General features: G+C 43.7%; 25 non-coding genes across 25 annotated transcripts; 23 read left to right on the forward strand and 2 right to left on the reverse strand.

The window, feature by feature from the left end:
• Positions 1–1,091: 1,091 nt before the first annotated feature.
• LOC130661488 (U2 spliceosomal RNA) lies at positions 1,092–1,283 on the reverse strand. The gene has a single exon (XR_008988679.1). It is a non-coding gene; the product is annotated as a U2 spliceosomal RNA (small nuclear RNA).
• A 322-nt stretch (positions 1,284–1,605) lies between these two features.
• Positions 1,606–1,678, reverse strand: Trnar-acg (transfer RNA arginine (anticodon ACG)). Its single transcript has one exon. It is a non-coding gene; the product is annotated as a tRNA-Arg (tRNA).
• A 582-nt stretch (positions 1,679–2,260) lies between these two features.
• LOC130659409 (5S ribosomal RNA) lies at positions 2,261–2,379 on the forward strand. Its single transcript, XR_008986621.1, has one exon. It is a non-coding gene; the product is annotated as a 5S ribosomal RNA (ribosomal RNA).
• Positions 2,380–2,885: 506 nt separating this feature from the next.
• On the forward strand, positions 2,886–3,004 carry LOC130658570 (5S ribosomal RNA). The gene has a single exon (XR_008985784.1). It is a non-coding gene; the product is annotated as a 5S ribosomal RNA (ribosomal RNA).
• A 506-nt stretch (positions 3,005–3,510) lies between these two features.
• LOC130658942 (5S ribosomal RNA) lies at positions 3,511–3,629 on the forward strand. Its single transcript, XR_008986154.1, has one exon. It is a non-coding gene; the product is annotated as a 5S ribosomal RNA (ribosomal RNA).
• Positions 3,630–4,119: 490 nt separating this feature from the next.
• On the forward strand, positions 4,120–4,238 carry LOC130659223 (5S ribosomal RNA). The gene has a single exon (XR_008986435.1). It is a non-coding gene; the product is annotated as a 5S ribosomal RNA (ribosomal RNA).
• A 490-nt stretch (positions 4,239–4,728) lies between these two features.
• LOC130659192 (5S ribosomal RNA) lies at positions 4,729–4,847 on the forward strand. The gene has a single exon (XR_008986404.1). It is a non-coding gene; the product is annotated as a 5S ribosomal RNA (ribosomal RNA).
• Positions 4,848–5,337: 490 nt separating this feature from the next.
• Positions 5,338–5,456, forward strand: LOC130658571 (5S ribosomal RNA). Its single transcript, XR_008985785.1, has one exon. It is a non-coding gene; the product is annotated as a 5S ribosomal RNA (ribosomal RNA).
• Positions 5,457–5,946: 490 nt separating this feature from the next.
• LOC130658573 (5S ribosomal RNA) lies at positions 5,947–6,065 on the forward strand. Its single transcript, XR_008985787.1, has one exon. It is a non-coding gene; the product is annotated as a 5S ribosomal RNA (ribosomal RNA).
• A 490-nt stretch (positions 6,066–6,555) lies between these two features.
• On the forward strand, positions 6,556–6,674 carry LOC130658574 (5S ribosomal RNA). Its single transcript, XR_008985788.1, has one exon. It is a non-coding gene; the product is annotated as a 5S ribosomal RNA (ribosomal RNA).
• A 506-nt stretch (positions 6,675–7,180) lies between these two features.
• Positions 7,181–7,299, forward strand: LOC130659194 (5S ribosomal RNA). The gene has a single exon (XR_008986405.1). It is a non-coding gene; the product is annotated as a 5S ribosomal RNA (ribosomal RNA).
• Positions 7,300–7,789: 490 nt separating this feature from the next.
• Positions 7,790–7,908, forward strand: LOC130659195 (5S ribosomal RNA). The gene has a single exon (XR_008986406.1). It is a non-coding gene; the product is annotated as a 5S ribosomal RNA (ribosomal RNA).
• Positions 7,909–8,414: 506 nt separating this feature from the next.
• LOC130658049 (5S ribosomal RNA) lies at positions 8,415–8,533 on the forward strand. The gene has a single exon (XR_008985267.1). It is a non-coding gene; the product is annotated as a 5S ribosomal RNA (ribosomal RNA).
• Positions 8,534–9,039: 506 nt separating this feature from the next.
• On the forward strand, positions 9,040–9,158 carry LOC130659047 (5S ribosomal RNA). The gene has a single exon (XR_008986259.1). It is a non-coding gene; the product is annotated as a 5S ribosomal RNA (ribosomal RNA).
• A 506-nt stretch (positions 9,159–9,664) lies between these two features.
• On the forward strand, positions 9,665–9,781 carry LOC130659228 (5S ribosomal RNA). Its single transcript, XR_008986439.1, has one exon. It is a non-coding gene; the product is annotated as a 5S ribosomal RNA (ribosomal RNA).
• Positions 9,782–10,287: 506 nt separating this feature from the next.
• LOC130659316 (5S ribosomal RNA) lies at positions 10,288–10,406 on the forward strand. The gene has a single exon (XR_008986527.1). It is a non-coding gene; the product is annotated as a 5S ribosomal RNA (ribosomal RNA).
• A 506-nt stretch (positions 10,407–10,912) lies between these two features.
• Positions 10,913–11,031, forward strand: LOC130658576 (5S ribosomal RNA). The gene has a single exon (XR_008985789.1). It is a non-coding gene; the product is annotated as a 5S ribosomal RNA (ribosomal RNA).
• A 506-nt stretch (positions 11,032–11,537) lies between these two features.
• Positions 11,538–11,656, forward strand: LOC130659317 (5S ribosomal RNA). The gene has a single exon (XR_008986528.1). It is a non-coding gene; the product is annotated as a 5S ribosomal RNA (ribosomal RNA).
• A 506-nt stretch (positions 11,657–12,162) lies between these two features.
• LOC130659062 (5S ribosomal RNA) lies at positions 12,163–12,281 on the forward strand. Its single transcript, XR_008986273.1, has one exon. It is a non-coding gene; the product is annotated as a 5S ribosomal RNA (ribosomal RNA).
• Positions 12,282–12,787: 506 nt separating this feature from the next.
• LOC130659064 (5S ribosomal RNA) lies at positions 12,788–12,906 on the forward strand. The gene has a single exon (XR_008986275.1). It is a non-coding gene; the product is annotated as a 5S ribosomal RNA (ribosomal RNA).
• Positions 12,907–13,412: 506 nt separating this feature from the next.
• Positions 13,413–13,531, forward strand: LOC130658989 (5S ribosomal RNA). Its single transcript, XR_008986201.1, has one exon. It is a non-coding gene; the product is annotated as a 5S ribosomal RNA (ribosomal RNA).
• Positions 13,532–14,037: 506 nt separating this feature from the next.
• On the forward strand, positions 14,038–14,156 carry LOC130659156 (5S ribosomal RNA). Its single transcript, XR_008986368.1, has one exon. It is a non-coding gene; the product is annotated as a 5S ribosomal RNA (ribosomal RNA).
• Positions 14,157–14,662: 506 nt separating this feature from the next.
• LOC130659176 (5S ribosomal RNA) lies at positions 14,663–14,781 on the forward strand. The gene has a single exon (XR_008986388.1). It is a non-coding gene; the product is annotated as a 5S ribosomal RNA (ribosomal RNA).
• A 506-nt stretch (positions 14,782–15,287) lies between these two features.
• Positions 15,288–15,406, forward strand: LOC130659244 (5S ribosomal RNA). The gene has a single exon (XR_008986456.1). It is a non-coding gene; the product is annotated as a 5S ribosomal RNA (ribosomal RNA).
• A 506-nt stretch (positions 15,407–15,912) lies between these two features.
• LOC130658991 (5S ribosomal RNA) lies at positions 15,913–16,031 on the forward strand. The gene has a single exon (XR_008986203.1). It is a non-coding gene; the product is annotated as a 5S ribosomal RNA (ribosomal RNA).
• The last annotated feature ends 396 nt before the right edge of the window (positions 16,032–16,427 follow it).

Genomic DNA, 16,427 nt, shown 5'->3' on the forward strand with positions numbered 1-16,427 from the left:
CAAAGAAGCCTACTGCAAAGAAAAGTACACCAAAAAAGAAGCCAGCAAAGAAGAGCACGCCAAAGAAAGCAGCAAAGAAGCCTGCCACAAAGAAAGCCTCGGCTAAGAAACCAGCAGCTAAGAAACCCACAAAGAAGCCTGTTGCTAAAAAACCTGCAGCAAAGAAGGTCAAAAAGACTCCCAAAAAGGCAGCAAAGAAGACCGCAAAAAAATAATTTGTGTGTATCTGGCTATTACATTAACAAACGGCTATTTTTATAGCCACACATTTACAAAAAAACATTATCTTGGTACAAAGTTAAACTTGTTTAAGTCACTTAAACAGTTAAAAAAGAGTAAATTTAAGATTAGATTCCCTAAGTTTAAGTATTTTCGTTTTTAAATTTCTTATTTTCTTGGTTTTACTTTTCTTGCACTTCATATTGTTAACATTGTCAAACTTTATGTAGCATAAAATTTTTATGTAGCATAAAATTTAAACAGAAAGCAGGACAAAGTTTGATATAAAAAGCTAGCCGTAATATTTTTTATAGATGTGTGGCTATAAAAATAGCCGTTTTTTGTTTGGTAAGATGCTTAGGCACGTTCCCCACGAATTCTTCTTGCCAACTGGATGTCTTTAGGCATGATTGTAACTCGTTTTGCGTGAATGGCACACAAGTTAGTATCCTCGAACAAGCCAACAAGGTACGCTTCAGAAGCCTCTTGCAGAGCCATAACGGCTGTGCTCTGGAATCGCAGATCTGTTTTGAAGTCCTGAGCAATTTCTCGCACAAGACGCTGGAAAGGCAACTTGCGGATCAAGAGCTCGGTTGACTTCTGGTATCTTCTGATTTCTCTGAGAGCAACTGTACCATGTCTGTAACGATGTGGTTTTTTCACTCCTCCAGTAGCTGGTGCGCTTTTCCTCGCAGCTTTAGTGGCGAGTTGTTTTCGTGGAGCCTTTCCTCCAGTAGATTTACGTGCAGTTTGCTTTGTACGAGCCATATTTTAAGAAGTCGATGTAGTACGGATACACAAGACGGTCTAAAATGCACTACTGCTAGAAGACTGCTATTATTATTATTAGGACTGCTATTATTCTTTTATTGCTTATATGGGCGGCCATCGGTAATAGTGCAACACCAAGGCAACCCGTGGTCACGGCGTGAATGAATCCACCTCCATGACCCAAGGCCAAAAATCAGATTAATATACTGACCATTCAGAGAATGGCCTACCAGATATTAAACTGATAAGAACAGATACTACACTTGATCTTAGCCATTAGGCCGAGAAGCGATAAAGAAAAAGCGTTGCCATGATAGGCATCGTCCACACACCGTAACTGCTTGTGGAGCATGTCACGTTACTGTAAAGCTTACAACTGTCACCGCGTACGGATGGACGGCGACATAGTAAAAATCACGGCTGTTGATTTAGCCGTAGGATGGAGAGCGACTGTAGCGAGTGGATGGTAACTTACATGAATGCTAACAAAGGCGACGATACTAAGTGCGTGATATTACTTTCCAATATGTCTGCGTACATTCCGTTTATCAACGCATTACGCCAGAACGTGCGCGCGCGTTACACAGTAGACCATGCAGCCGAAATGCGACAGTGCGACCCTGCCAGGAGTCGAACCTGGAATCCCCTGATTCGTAGTCAGATGCCTTATCCATTGGGCCACAGGGCCATGCTTATGACTTCGCCCCATCGTTATTTTGGCTTGCGCATTCGTTTTACTTACGAAAGAATTCTTCGTGTTTGTAGCCATGAAAGAAAGGGACTTCTGTGAGTGAATTTTTTTACTGTGGTCTAATAAAAAAGTCGAAACGCAGTGCCCAATATATGAATTGCTCCTAATAGCCGGAAACAGGCCGTGTCGATGATGTAGGCCGACATACGCAACGCAAACCAAAGAACGCTTTATGAAAATCCTAACACGAGCGCGGAAGAAGCCCAAATTAACAGACTAGATGTAATGCTGAAGACCTCAAACCCGAGGACTTATATCGCAATCACGTTTCGTAACAGCCAAGCGAGGTTTTACCTTAGCGTTTAAGTCACCACCGACATTTGGCCACGCAACTATTCTAAGCTCATTCATTTTGACTTAAGGAGGGGGCGAGCGCGGACGCAGGCCCCCACTACCAGAAATTGTACGGTCGAGTTACTGACGTTTGCAGTAATCGCAGAGGTCAGTAACTCAAAGAAATTAAATAAAAAAATTTGATCACAACGTCAAAATAAATTGCACATATTTGCCCCTACTAATGTCTATGGCCATACCACGATGAACACACCCGTTCTCGTCTGATCACGGAAGTTAAGCATCGTCGGGCCGGGATATTACTTGGATGCGGGACCGCCTGGGAACTCCCGGTGTCGTAGGCTTTTCATTTTCATTTGTTGCCTTTTCATTTCAATGGCGCTGTGATATATTTCTTGTTATAACAATTAAGGAACGTGGCGGTTGTTGAAAGTGTTTCCTATGACATTTTCCTACGACATTTTCAGGTGATAGTACGAGAAAAAAGAGCTTTCAAATGCATACAAACTCGATCTATTGCCGATCATCCAATAACCCTGACGGAATGGCAAATAAAGTAAAATTCCGCCGCCTTCCGAGGATTTATATCGCAATCACGTTTCGTAACAGCCAAGCGAGGTTTTACCTTAGCGTTTAAGTCACCGCCGAAATTTGGCCGCACAACTATTCTAAGCTCATTCATTTTGACTTAAGAAGGGGGCGAGCGCGGACGCAGGCCCCCACTACCAGAAATTGTACGGTCGAGTTACTGACGTTTGCAGTAATCGCAGAGGTCAGTAACTCAAAGAAATTAAATAAATAAATTTGATCACAACGTCAAAATAAATTGCACGTATTTGCCCCTACTAATGTCTACGGCCATACCACGATGAACACACCCGTTCTCGTCTGATCACGGAAGTTAAGCATCGTCGGGCCGGGATAGTACTTGGATGGGGGACCGCCTGGGAACTCCCGGTGTCGTAGGCTTTTCATTTTCATTTGTTGCCTTTTCATTTCAATGGCGCTGTGATATATTTCTTGTTATAACAATTAAGGAACGTGGCGGTTGTTGAAAGTGTTTTCTATGACATTTTCCTACGACATTTTCAGGTGATAGTACGAGAAAAAAGAGCTTTCAAATGCATACAAACTCGATCTATTGCCGATCATCCAATAACCCTGACGGAATGGCAAATAAAATAAAATTCCGCCGCCTTCCGAGGACTTATATCGCAATCACGTTTCGTAACAGCCAAGCGAGGTTTTACCTTAGCGTTTAAGTCACCACCGACATTTGGCCGCGCAACTATTCTAAGCTCATTCATTTTGACTTAAGGAGGGGGCGAGCGCGGACGCAGGCCCCCACTACCAGAAATTGTACGGTCGTGTTACTGACGTTTGCAGTAATCGCAGAGGTCAGTAACTCAAAGAAATTAAATAAAAAAATTTGATCACAACGTCAAAATAAATTGCACGTATTTGCCCCTACTAATGTCTACGGCCATACCACGATGAACACACCCGTTCTCGTCTGATCACGGAAGTTAAGCATCGTCGGGCCGGGATAGTACTTGGATGGGGGACCGCCTGGGAACTCCCGGTGTCGTATGCTTTTCATTTTTATTTGTTGCCTTTTCATTTCAATGGCGCTGTGATATATTTCTTGTTATAACAATTAAGGAAAGTGTTTCCTATGACATTTTCCTACGACATTTTCAGGTGATAGTACGAGAAAAAAGAGCTTTCAAATGCATACAAACTCGATCTATTGCCGATCATCCAATAACCCTGACGGAATGGCAAATGAAATAAAATTCCGCCGCCTTCCGAGGACTTATATCGCAATCACGTTTCGTAACAGCCAAGCGAGGTTTTACCTTAGCGTTTAAGTCACCACCGACATTTGGCCGCGCAACTATTCTAAGCTCATTCATTTTGACTTAAGGAGGGGGCGAGCGCGGACGCAGGCCCCCACTACCAGAAATTGTACGGTCGAGTTACTGACGTTTGCAGTAATCGCAGAGGTCAGTAACTCAAAGAAATTAAATAAAAAAATTTGATCACAACGTCAAAATAAATTGCACGTATTTGCCCCTACTAATGTCTACGGCCATACTACGATGAACACACCCGTTCTCGTCTGATCACGGAAGTTAAGCATCATCGGGCCGGGATAGTACTTGGATGGGGGACCGCCTGGGAACTCCCGGTGTCGTAGGCTTTTCATTTTCATTTGTTGCCTTTTCATTTCAATGGCACTGTGATATATTTCTTGTTATAACAATTAAGGAAAGTGTTTCCTATGACATTTTCCTACGACATTTTCAGGTGATAGTACGAGAAAAAAGAGCTTTCAAATGCATACAAACTCGATCTATTGCCGATCATCCAATAACCCTGACGGAATGGCAAATAAAATAAAATTCCGCCGCCTTCCGAGGACTTATATCGCAATCACGTTTCGTAACAGCCAAGCGAGGTTTTACCTTAGCGTTTAAGTCACCACCGACATTTGGCCGCGCAACTATTCTAAGCTCATTCATTTTGACTTAAGGAGGGGGCGAGCGCGGACGCAGGCCCCCACTACCAGAAATTGTACGGTCGAGTTACTGACGTTTGCAGTAATCGCAGAGGTCAGTAACTCAAAGAAATTAAATAAAAAAATTTGATCACAACGTCAAAATAAATTGCACGTATTTGCCCCTACTAATGTCTACGGCCATACCACGATGAACACACCCGTTCCCGTCTGATTACGGAAGTTAAGCATCGTCGGACTGGGATAGTACTTGGATGGGGGACCGCCTGGGAACTCCCGGTGTCGTAGGCTTTTCATTTTCATTTGTTGCCTTTTCATTTCAATGGCGCTGTGATATATTTCTTGTTATAACAATTAAGGAAAGTGTTTCCTATGACATTTTCCTACGACATTTTCAGGTGATAGTACGAGAAAAAAGAGCTTTCAAATGCATACAAACTCGATCAATTGCCGATCATCCAATAACCCTGACGGAATGGCAAATAAAATAAAATTCCGCCGCCTTCCGAGGACTTATATCGCAATCACGTTTCGTAACAGCCAAGCGAGGTTTTACCTTAGCGTTTAAGTCACCACCGACATTTGGCCGCGCAACTATTCTAAGCTCATTCATTTTGACTTAAGGAGGGGGCGAGCGCGGACGCAGGCCCCCACTACCAGAAATTGTACGGTCGAGTTACTGACGTTTGCAGTAATCGCAGAGGTCAGTAACTCAAAGAAATTAAATAAAAAAATTTGATCACAACGTCAAAATAAATTGCACGTATTTGCCCCTACTAATGTCTACGGCCATACCACGATGAACACACCCGTTCTCGTCTGATCACGGAAGTTAAGCATCGTCGGGCCGGGATAGTACTTGGATGGGGGACCGCCTGGGAACTCCCGGTGTCGTAGGCTTTTCATTTTCATTTGTTGCCTTTTCATTTCAATGGCGCTGTGATATATTTCTTGTTATAACAATTAAGGAAAGTGTTTCCTATGACATTTTCCTACGACATTTTCAGGTGATAGTACGAGAAAAAAGAGCTTTCAAATGCATACAAACTCGATCTATTGCCGATCATCCAATAACCCTGACGGAATGGCAAATAAAATAAAATTCCGCCGCCTTCCGAGGACTTATATCGCAATCACGTTTCGTAACAGCCAAGCGAGGTTTTACCTTAGCGTTTAAGTCACCACCGACATTTGGCCGCGCAACTATTCTAAGCTCATTCATTTTGACTTAAGGAGGGGGCGAGCGCGGACGCAGGCCCCCACTACCAGAAATTGAACGGTCGAGTTACTGACGTTTGCAGTAATCGCAGAGGTCAGTAACTCACAGAAATTAAATAAAAAAATTTGATCACAACGTCAAAATAAATTGCACGTATTTGCCCCTACTAATGTCTACGGCCATACCACGATGAACACACCCGTTCTCGTCTGATCACGGAAGTTAAGCATCGTCGGGCCGGGATAGTACTTGGATGGGGGACCGCCTGGGAACTCCCGGTGTCGTAGGCTTTTCATTTTCATTTGTTGCCTTTTCATTTCAATGGCGCTGTGATATATTTCTTGTTATAACAATTAAGGAAAGTGTTTCCTATGACATTTTCCTACGACATTTTCAGGTGATAGTACGAGAAAAAAGAGCTTTCAAATGCATACAAACTCGATCTATTGCCGATCATCCAATAACCCTGACGGAATGGCAAATAAAATAAAATTCCGCCGCCTTCCGAGGACTTATATCGCAATCACGTTTCGTAACAGCCAAGCGAGGTTTTACCTTAGCGTTTAAGTCACCACCGACATTTGGCCGTGCAACTATTCTAAGCTCATTCATTTTGACTTAAGGAGGGGGCGAGCGCGGACGCAGGCCCCCACTACCAGAAATTGTACGGTCGAGTTACTGACGTTTGCAGTAATCGCAGAGGTCAGTAACTCAAAGAAATTAAATAAAAAAATTTGATCACAACGTCAAAATAAATTGCACGTATTTGCCCCTACTAATGTCTACGGCCATACCACGATGAACACACCCGTTCTCGTCTGATCACGGAAGTTAAGCATCGTCGGGCCGGGATAGTACTTGGATGGGGGACCGCCTGGGAACTCCCGGTGTCGTAGGCTTTTCATTTTCATTTGTTGCCTTTTCATTTCAATGGCGCTGTGATATATTTCTTGTTATAACAATTAAGGAACGCGGCGGTTGTTGAAAGTGTTTCCTATGACATTTTCCTACGACATTTTCAGGTGATAGTACGAGAAAAAAGAGCTTTCAAATGCATACAAACTCGATCTATTGCCGATCATCCAATAACCCTGACGGAATGGCAAATAAAATAAAATTCCGCCGCCTTCCGAGGACTTATATCGCAATCACGTTTCGTAACAGCCAAGCGAGGTTTTACCTTAGCGTTTAAGTCACCACCGACATTTGGCCGCGCAACTATTCTAAGCTCATTCATTTTGACTTAAGGAGGGGGCGAGCGCGGACGCAGGCCCCCACTACCAGAAATTGTACGGTCGAGTTACTGACGTTTGCAGTAATCGCAGAGGTCAGTAACTCAAAGAAATTAAATAAAAAAATTTGATCACAACGTCAAAATAAATTGCACGTATTTGCCCCTACTAATGTCTACGGCCATACCACGATGAACACACCCGTTCCCGTCTGATTACGGAAGTTAAGCATCGTCGGACTGGGATAGTACTTGGATGGGGGACCGCCTGGGAACTCCCGGTGTCGTAGGCTTTTCATTTTCATTTGTTGCCTTTTCATTTCAATGGCGCTGTGATATATTTCTTGTTATAACAATTAAGGAAAGTGTTTCCTATGACATTTTCCTACGACATTTTCAGGTGATAGTACGAGAAAAAAGAGCTTTCAAATGCATACAAACTCGATCTATTGCCGATCATCCAATAACCCTGACGGAATGGCAAATAAAATAAAATTCCGCCGCCTTCCGAGGACTTATATCGCAATCACGTTTCGTAACAGCCAAGCGAGGTTTTACCTTAGCGTTTAAGTCACCACCGACATTTGGCCGCGCAACTATTCTAAGCTCATTAATTTTGACTTAAGGAGGGGGCGAGCGCGGACGCAGGCCCCCACTACCAGAAATTGTACGGTCGAGTTACTGACGTTTGCAGTAATCGCAGAGGTCAGTAACTCAAAGAAATTAAATAAAAAAATTTGATCACAACGTCAAAATAAATTGCACGTATTTGCCCCAACTAATGTCTACGGCCATACCACGATGAACACACCCGTTCCCGTCTGATTACGGAAGTTAAGCATCGTCGGACTGGGATAGTACTTGGATGGGGGACCGCCTGGGAACTCCCGGTGTCGTAGGCTTTTCATTTTCATTTGTTGCCTTTTCATTTCAATGGCGCTGTGATATATTTCTTGTTATAACAATTAAGGAACGTGGCGGTTGTTGAAAGTGTTTCCTATGACATTTTCCTACGACATTTTCAGGTGATAGTACGAGAAAAAAGAGCTTTCAAATGCATACAAACTCGATCTATTGCCGATCATCCAATAACCCTGACGGAATGGCAAATAAAATAAAATTCCGCCGCCTTCCGAGGACTTATATCGCAATCACGTTTCGTAACAGCCAAGCGAGGTTTTACCTTAGCGTTTAAGTCACCACCGACATTTGGCCGCGCAACTATTCTAAGCTCATTCATTTTGACTTAAGGAGGGGGCGAGCGCGGACGCAGGCCCCCACTACCAGAAATTGTACGGTCGAGTTACTGACGTTTGCAGTAATCGCAGAGGTCAGTAACTCAAAGAAATTAAATAAAAAAATTTGATCACAACGTCAAAATAAATTGCACGTATTTGCCCCTACTAATGTCTACGACCATACCACGATGAACACACCCGTTCTCGTCTGATCACGGAAGTTAAGCATCGTCGGGCCGGGATAGTACTTGGATGGGGGACCGCCTGGGAACTCCCGGTGTCGTAGGCTTTTCATTTTCATTTGTTGCCTTTTCATTTCAATGGCGCTGTGATATATTTCTTGTTATAACAATTAAGGAACGTGGCGGTTGTTGAAAGTGTTTCCTATGACATTTTCCTACGACATTTTCAGGTGATAGTACGAGAAAAAAGAGCTTTCAAATGCATACAAACTCGATCTATTGCCGATCATCCAATAACCCTGACGGAATGGCAAATAAAATAAAATTCCGCCGCCTTCCGAGGACTTATATCGCAATCACGTTTCGTAACAGCCAAGCGAGGTTTTACCTTAGCGTTTAAGTCACCACCGACATTTGGCCGCGCAACTATTCTAAGCTCATTCATTTTGACTTAAGGAGGGGGCGAGCGCGGACGCAGGCCCCCACTACCAGAAATTGTACGGTCGAGTTACTGACGTTTGCAGTAATCGCAGAGGTCAGTAACTCAAAGAAATTAAATAAAAAAATTTGATCACAACGTCAAAATAAATTGCACGTATTTGCCCCTACTAATGTCTACGGCCATACCACGATGAACACACACGTTCTCGTCTGATCACGGAAGTTAAGCATCGTCGGGCCGGGATAGTACTTGGATGGGGGACCGCCTGGGAACTCCCGGTGTCGTAGGCTTTTCATTTTCATTTGTTGCCTTTTCATTTCAATGGCGCTGTGATATATTTCTTGTTATAACAATTAAGGAACGTGGCGGTTGTTGAAAGTGTTTCCTATGACATTTTCCTACGACATTTTCAGGTGATAGTACGAGAAAAAAGAGCTTTCAAATGCATACAAACTCGATCTATTGCCGATCATCCAATAACCCTGACGGAATGGCAAATAAAATAAAATTCCGCCGCCTTCCGAGGACTTATATCGCAATCACGTTTCGTAACAGCCAAGCGAGGTTTTACCTTAGCGTTTAAGTCACCACCGACATTTGGCCGCGCAACTATTCTAAGCTCATTCATTTTGACTTAAGGAGGGGGCGAGCGCGGACGCAGGCCCCCACTACCAGAAATTGTACGGTCGAGTTACTGACGTTTGCAGTAATCGCAGAGGTCAGTAACTCAAAGAAATTAAATAAAAAAATTTGATCACAACGTCAAAATAAATTGCACGTATATGCCCCTACTAATGCCTACGGCCATACCACGATGAACACACCCGTTCTCGTCTGATCACGGAAGTTAAGCATCGTCGGGCCGGGATAGTACTTGGATGGGCCCGCCTGGGAACTCCCGGTGTCGTAGGCTTTTCATTTTCATTTGTTGCCTTTTCATTTCAATGGCGCTGTGATATATTTCTTGTTATAACAATTAAGGAACGTGGCGGTTGTTGAAAGTGTTTCCTATGACATTTTCCTACGACATTTTCAGGTGATAGTACGAGAAAAAAGAGCTTTCAAATGCATACAAACTCGATCTATTGCCGATCATCCAATAACCCTGACGGAATGGCAAATAAAATAAAATTCCGCCGCCTTCCGAGGACTTATATCGCAATCACGTTTCGTAACAGCCAAGCGAGGTTTTACCTTAGCGTTTAAGTCACCACCGACATTTGGCCGCGCAACTATTCTAAGCTCATTCATTTTGACTTAAGGAGGGGGCGAGCGTGGACGCAGGCCCCCACTACCAGAAATTGTACGGTCGAGTTACTGACGTTTGCAGTAATCGCAGAGGTCAGTAACTCAAAGAAATTAAATAAAAAAATTTGATCACAACGTCAAAATAAATTGCACGTATTTGCCCCTACTAATGTCTACGGCCATACCACGATGAACACACCCGTTCTCGTCTGATCACGGAAATTAAGCATCGTCGGGCCGGCATAGTACTTGGATGGGGGACCGCCTGGGAACTCCCGGTGTCGTAGGCTTTTCATTTTCATTTGTTGCCTTTTCATTTCAATGGCGCTGTGATATATTTCTTGTCATAACAATTAAGGAACGTGGCGGTTGTTGAAAGTGTTTCCTATGACATTTTCCTACGACATTTTCAGGTGATAGTACGAGAAAAAAGAGCTTTCAAATGCATACAAACTCGATCTATTGCCGATCATCCAATAACCCTGACGAAATGGCAAATAAAATAAAATTCCGCCGCCTTCCGAGGACTTATATCGCAATCACGTTTCGTAACAGCCAAGCGAGGTTTTACCTTAGCGTTAAAGTCACCACCGACATTTGGCCGCGCAACTATTCTAAGCTCATTCATTTTGACTTAAGGAGGGGGCGAGCGCGGACGCAGGCCCCCACTACCAGAAATTGTACGGTCGAGTTACTGACGTTTGCAGTAATCGGAGAGGTCAGTAACTCAAAGAAATTAAATAAAAAAATTTGATCACAACGTCAAAATAAATTGCACGTATTTGCCCCTACTAATGTCTACGGCCATACCACGATGAACACACCCGTTCTCGTCTGATCACGGAAGTTAAGCATCGTCGGGCCGGGATAGTACTTGGATGGGGGACCGCCTGGGAACTCCCGGTGTCGTAGGCTTTTCATTTTCATTTGTTGCCTTTTCATTTCAATGGCGCTGTGATATATTTCTTGTTATAACAATTAAGGAACGTGGCGGTTGTTGAAAGTGTTTCCTATGACATTTTCCTACGACATTTTCAGGTGATAGTACGAGAAAAAAGAGCTTTCAAATGCATACAAACTCGATCTATTGCCGATCATCCAATAACCCTGACGGAATGGCAAATAAAATAAAATTCCGCCGCCTTCCGAGGACTTATATCGCAATCACGTTTCGTAACAGCCAAGCGAGGTTTTACCTTAGCGTTTAAGTCACCACCGACATTTGGCCGCGCAACTATTCTAAGCTCATTCATTTTGACTTAAGGAGGGGGCGAGCGCGGACGCAGGCCCCCACTACCAGAAATTGTACGGTCGAGTTACTGACGTTTGCAGTAATCGCAGAGGTCAGTAACTCAAAGAAATTAAATAAAAAAATTTGATCACAACGTCAAAATAAATTGCACGTATTTGCCCCTACTAATGTCTACGGCCATACCACGATGAACACACCCGTTCTCGTCTGATCACGGAAATTAAGCATCGTCGGGCCGGCATAGTACTTGGATGGGGGACCGCCTGGGAACTCCCGGTGTCGTAGGCTTTTCATTTTCATTTGTTGCCTTTTCATTTCAATGGCGCTGTGATATATTTCTTGTCATAACAATTAAGGAACGTGGCGGTTGTTGAAAGTGTTTCCTATGACATTTTCCTACGACATTTTCAGGTGATAGTACGAGAAAAAAGAGCTTTCAAATGCATACAAACTCGATCTATTGCCGATCATCCAATAACCCTGACGAAATGGCAAATAAAATAAAATTCCGCCGCCTTCCGAGGACTTATATCGCAATCACGTTTCGTAACAGCCAAGCGAGGTTTTACCTTAGCGTTTAAGTCACCACCGACATTTGGCCGCGCAACTATTCTAAGCTCATTCATTTTGACTTAAGGAGGGGGCGAGCGCGGACGCAGGCCCCCACTACCAGAAATTGTACGGTCGAGTTACTGACGTTTGCAGTAATCGCAGAGGTCAGTAACTCAAAGAAATTAAATAAAAAAATTTGATCACAACGTCAAAATAAATTGCACGTATTTGCCCCTACTAATGTCTACGGCCATACCACGATGAACACACCCGTTCTCGTCTGATCACGGAAGTTAAGCATCGTCGGGCCGGGATAGTACTTGGATGGGGGACCGCCTGGGAACTCCCAGTGTCGTAGGCTTTTCATTTTCATTTGTTGCCTTTTCATTTCAATGGCGCTGTGATATATTTCTTGTTATAACAATTAAGGAACGTGGCGGTTGTTGAAAGTGTTTCCTATGACATTTTCCTACGACATTTTCAGGTGATAGTACGAGAAAAAAGAGCTTTCAAATGCATACAAATTCGATCTATTGCCGATCATCCAATAACCCTGACGGAATGGCAAATAAAATAAAATTCCGCCGCCTTCCGAGGACTTATATCGCAATCACGTTTCGTAACAGCCAAGCGAGGTTTTACCTTAGCGTTTAAGTCACCACCGACATTTGGCCGCGCAACTATTCTAAGCTCATTCATTTTGACTTAAGGAGGGGGCGAGCGCGGACGCAGGCCCCCACTACCAGAAATTGTACGGTCGAGTTACTGACGTTTGCAGTAATCGCAGAGGTCAGTAACTCAAAGAAATTAAATAAAAAAATTTGATCACAACGTCAAAATAAATTGCACGTATTTGCCCCTACTAATGTCTACGGCCATACCACGATGAACACACCCGTTCTCGTCTGATCACGGAAGTTAAGCATCGTCGGGCCGGGATAGTACTTGGATGGGGGACCGCCTGGGAACTCCCAGTGTCGTAGGCTTTTCATTTTCATTTGTTGCCTTTTCATTTCAATGGCGCTGTGATATATTTCTTGTTATAACAATTAAGGAACGTGGCGGTTGTTGAAAGTGTTTCCTATGACATTTTCCTACGACATTTTCAGGTGATAGTACGAGAAAAAAGAGCTTTCAAATGCATACAAATTCGATCTATTGCCGATCATCCAATAACCCTGACGGAATGGCAAATAAAATAAAATTCCGCCGCCTTCCGAGGACTTATATCGCAATCACGTTTCGTAACAGCCAAGCGAGGTTTTACCTTAGCGTTTAAGTCACCACCGACATTTGGCCGCGCAACTATTCTAAGCTCATTCATTTTGACTTAAGGAGGGGGCGAGCGCGGACGCAGGCCCCCACTACCAGAAATTGTACGGTCGAGTTACTGACGTTTGCAGTAATCGCAGAGGTCAGTAACTCAAAGAAATTAAATAAAAAAATTTGATCACAACGTCAAAATAAATTGCACGTATTTGCCCCTACTAATGTCTACGGCCATACCACGATGAACACACCCGTTCTCGTCTGATCACGGAAGTTAAGCATCGTCGGGCCGGCATAGTACTTGGATGGGGGACCGCCTGGGAACTCCCGGTGTCGTAGGCTTTTCATTTTCATTTGTTGCCTTTTCATTTCAATGGCGCTGTGATATATTTCTTGTTATAACAATTAAGGAACGTGGCGGTTGTTGAAAGTGTTTCCTATGACATTTTCCTACGACATTTTCAGGTGATAGTACGAGAAAAAAGTGCTTTCAAATGCATACAAACTCGATCTATTGCCGATCATCCAATAACCCTGACGGAATGGCAAATAAAATAAAATTCCGCCGCCTTCCGAGGACTTATATCGCAATCACGTTTCGTAACAGCCAAGTGAGGTTTTACCTTAGCGTTTAAGTCACCACCGACATTTGGCCGCGCAACTATTCTAAGCTCATTCATTTTGACTTAAGGAGGGGGCGAGCGCGGACGCAGGCCCCCACTACCAGAAATTGTACGGTCGAGTTACTGACGTTTGCAGTAATCGCAGAGGTCAGTAACTCAAAGCAATTAAATAAAAAAATTTGATCACAACGTCAAAATAAATTGCACGTATTTGCCCCTACTAATGTCTACGGCCATACCACGATGAACACACCCGTTCTCGTATGATTACGGAAGTTAAGCATCGTCGGGCCGGGATAGTACTTGGATGGGGGACCGCCTGGGAACTCCCGGTGTCGTAGGCTTTTCATTTTCATTTGTTGCCTTTTCATTTCAATGGCGCTGTGATATATTTCTTGTTATAACAATTAAGGAACGTGGCGGTTGTTGAAAGTGTTTCCTATGACATTTTCCTACGACATTTTCAGGTGAGAGTACGAGAAAAAAGTGCTTTCAAATGCATACAAACTCGATCTATTGCCGATCATCCAATAACCCTGACGGAATGGCAAATAAAATAAAATTCCGCCGCCTTTCGAGGACTTATAGCGCAATCACGTTTCGTAACAGCCAAGCGAGGTTTTACCTTAGCGTTTAAGTCACCACCGACATTTGGCCGCGCAACTATTCTAAGCTCATTCATTTTGACTTAAGGAGGGGGCGAGCGCGGACGCAGGCCCCCACTACCAGAAGTTGTACGGTCGAGTTACTGACGTTTGCAGTAATCGCAGAGGTCAGTAACTCAAAGCAATTAAATAAAAAAATTTGATCACAACGTCAAAATAAATTGCACGTATTTGCCCCTACTAATGTCTACGGCCATACCACGATGAACACACCCGTTCTCGTCTGATTACGGAAGTTAAGCATCGGCGGGCCGGGATAGTACTTGGATGGGGGACCGCCTGGGAACTCCCGGTGTCGTAGGCTTTTCATTTTCATTTGTTGCCTTTTCATTTCAATGGCGCTGTGATATATTTCTTGTTATAACAATTAAGGAACGTGGCGGTTGTTGAAAGTGTTTCCTATGACATTTTCCTACGACATTTTCAGGTGATAGTACGAGAAAAAAGAGCTTTCAAATGCATACAAACTCGATCTATTGCCGATCATCCAATAACCCTGACGGAATGGCAAATAAAATAAAATTCCGCCGCCTTCCGAGGACTTATATCGCAATCACGTTTTGTAACAGCCAAGCGAGGTTTTACCTTAGCGTTTAAGTCACCACCGACATTTGGCCGCGCAACTATTCTAAGCTCATTCATTTTGACTTAAGGAGGGGGCGAGCGCGGACGCAGGCCCCCACTACCAGAAATTGTACGGTCGAGTTACTGACTTTTGCAGTAATCGCAGAGGTCAGTAACTCTAAGAAATTAAATAAAAAAATTTGATCACAACGTCAAAATAAATTGCACGTATTTGCCCCTACTAATGTCTACGGCCATACCACGATGAACACACCTGTTCTCGTCTGATCACGGAAGTTAAGCATCGTCGGGCCGGGATAGTACTTGGATGGGGGACCGCCTGGGAACTCCCAGTGTCGTAGGCTTTTCATTTTCATTTGTTGCCTTTTCATTTCAATGGCGCTGTGATATATTTCTTGTTATAACAATTAAGGAACGTGGCGGTTGTTGAAAGTGTTTCCTATGACATTTTCCTACGACATTTTCAGGTGATAGTACGAGAAAAAAGAGCTTTCAAATGCATACAAATTCGATCTATTGCCGATCATCCAATAACCCTGACGGAATGGCAAATAAAATAAAATTCCGCCGCCTTCCGAGGACTTATATCGCAATCACGTTTCGTAACAGCCAAGCGAGGTTTTACCTTAGCGTTTAAGTCACCACCGACATTTGGCCGCGCAACTATTCTAAGCTCATTCATTTTGACTTAAGGAGGGGGCGAGCGCGGACGCAGGCCCCCACTACCAGAAATTGTACGGTCGAGTTACTGACGTTTGCAGTAATCGCAGAGGTCAGTAACTCAAAGAAATTAAATAAAAAAATTTGATCACAACGTCAAAATAAATTGCACGTATTTGCCCCTACTAATGTCTACGGCCATACCACGATGAACACACCCGTTCTCGTCTGATCACGGAAGTTAAGCATCGTCGGGCCGGCATAGTACTTGGATGGGGGACCGCCTGGGAACTCCCGGTGTCGTAGGCTTTTCATTTTCATTTGTTGCCTTTTCATTTCAATGGCGCTGTGATATATTTCTTGTTATAACAATTAAGGAACGTGGCGGTTGTTGAAAGTGTTTCCTATGACATTTTCCTACGACATTTTCAGGTGATAGTACGAGAAAAAAGTGCTTTCAAATGCATACAAACTCGATCTATTGCCGATCATCCAATAACCCTGACGGAATGGCAAATAAAATAAAATTCCGCCGCCTTCCGAGGACTTATATCGCAATCACGTTTCGTAACAGCCAAGTGAGGTTTTACCTTAGCGTTTAAGTCACCACCGACATTTGGCCGCGCAACTATTCTAAGCTCATTCATTTTGACTTAAGGAGGGGGCGAGCGCGGACGCAGGCCCCCACTACCAGAAATTGTACGG

This window comes from Hydractinia symbiolongicarpus, chromosome 9 (genome assembly GCF_029227915.1).
Source record: "Hydractinia symbiolongicarpus strain clone_291-10 chromosome 9, HSymV2.1, whole genome shotgun sequence".
NCBI classification, from domain to species: Eukaryota; Metazoa; Cnidaria; class Hydrozoa; order Anthoathecata; family Hydractiniidae; genus Hydractinia; species Hydractinia symbiolongicarpus.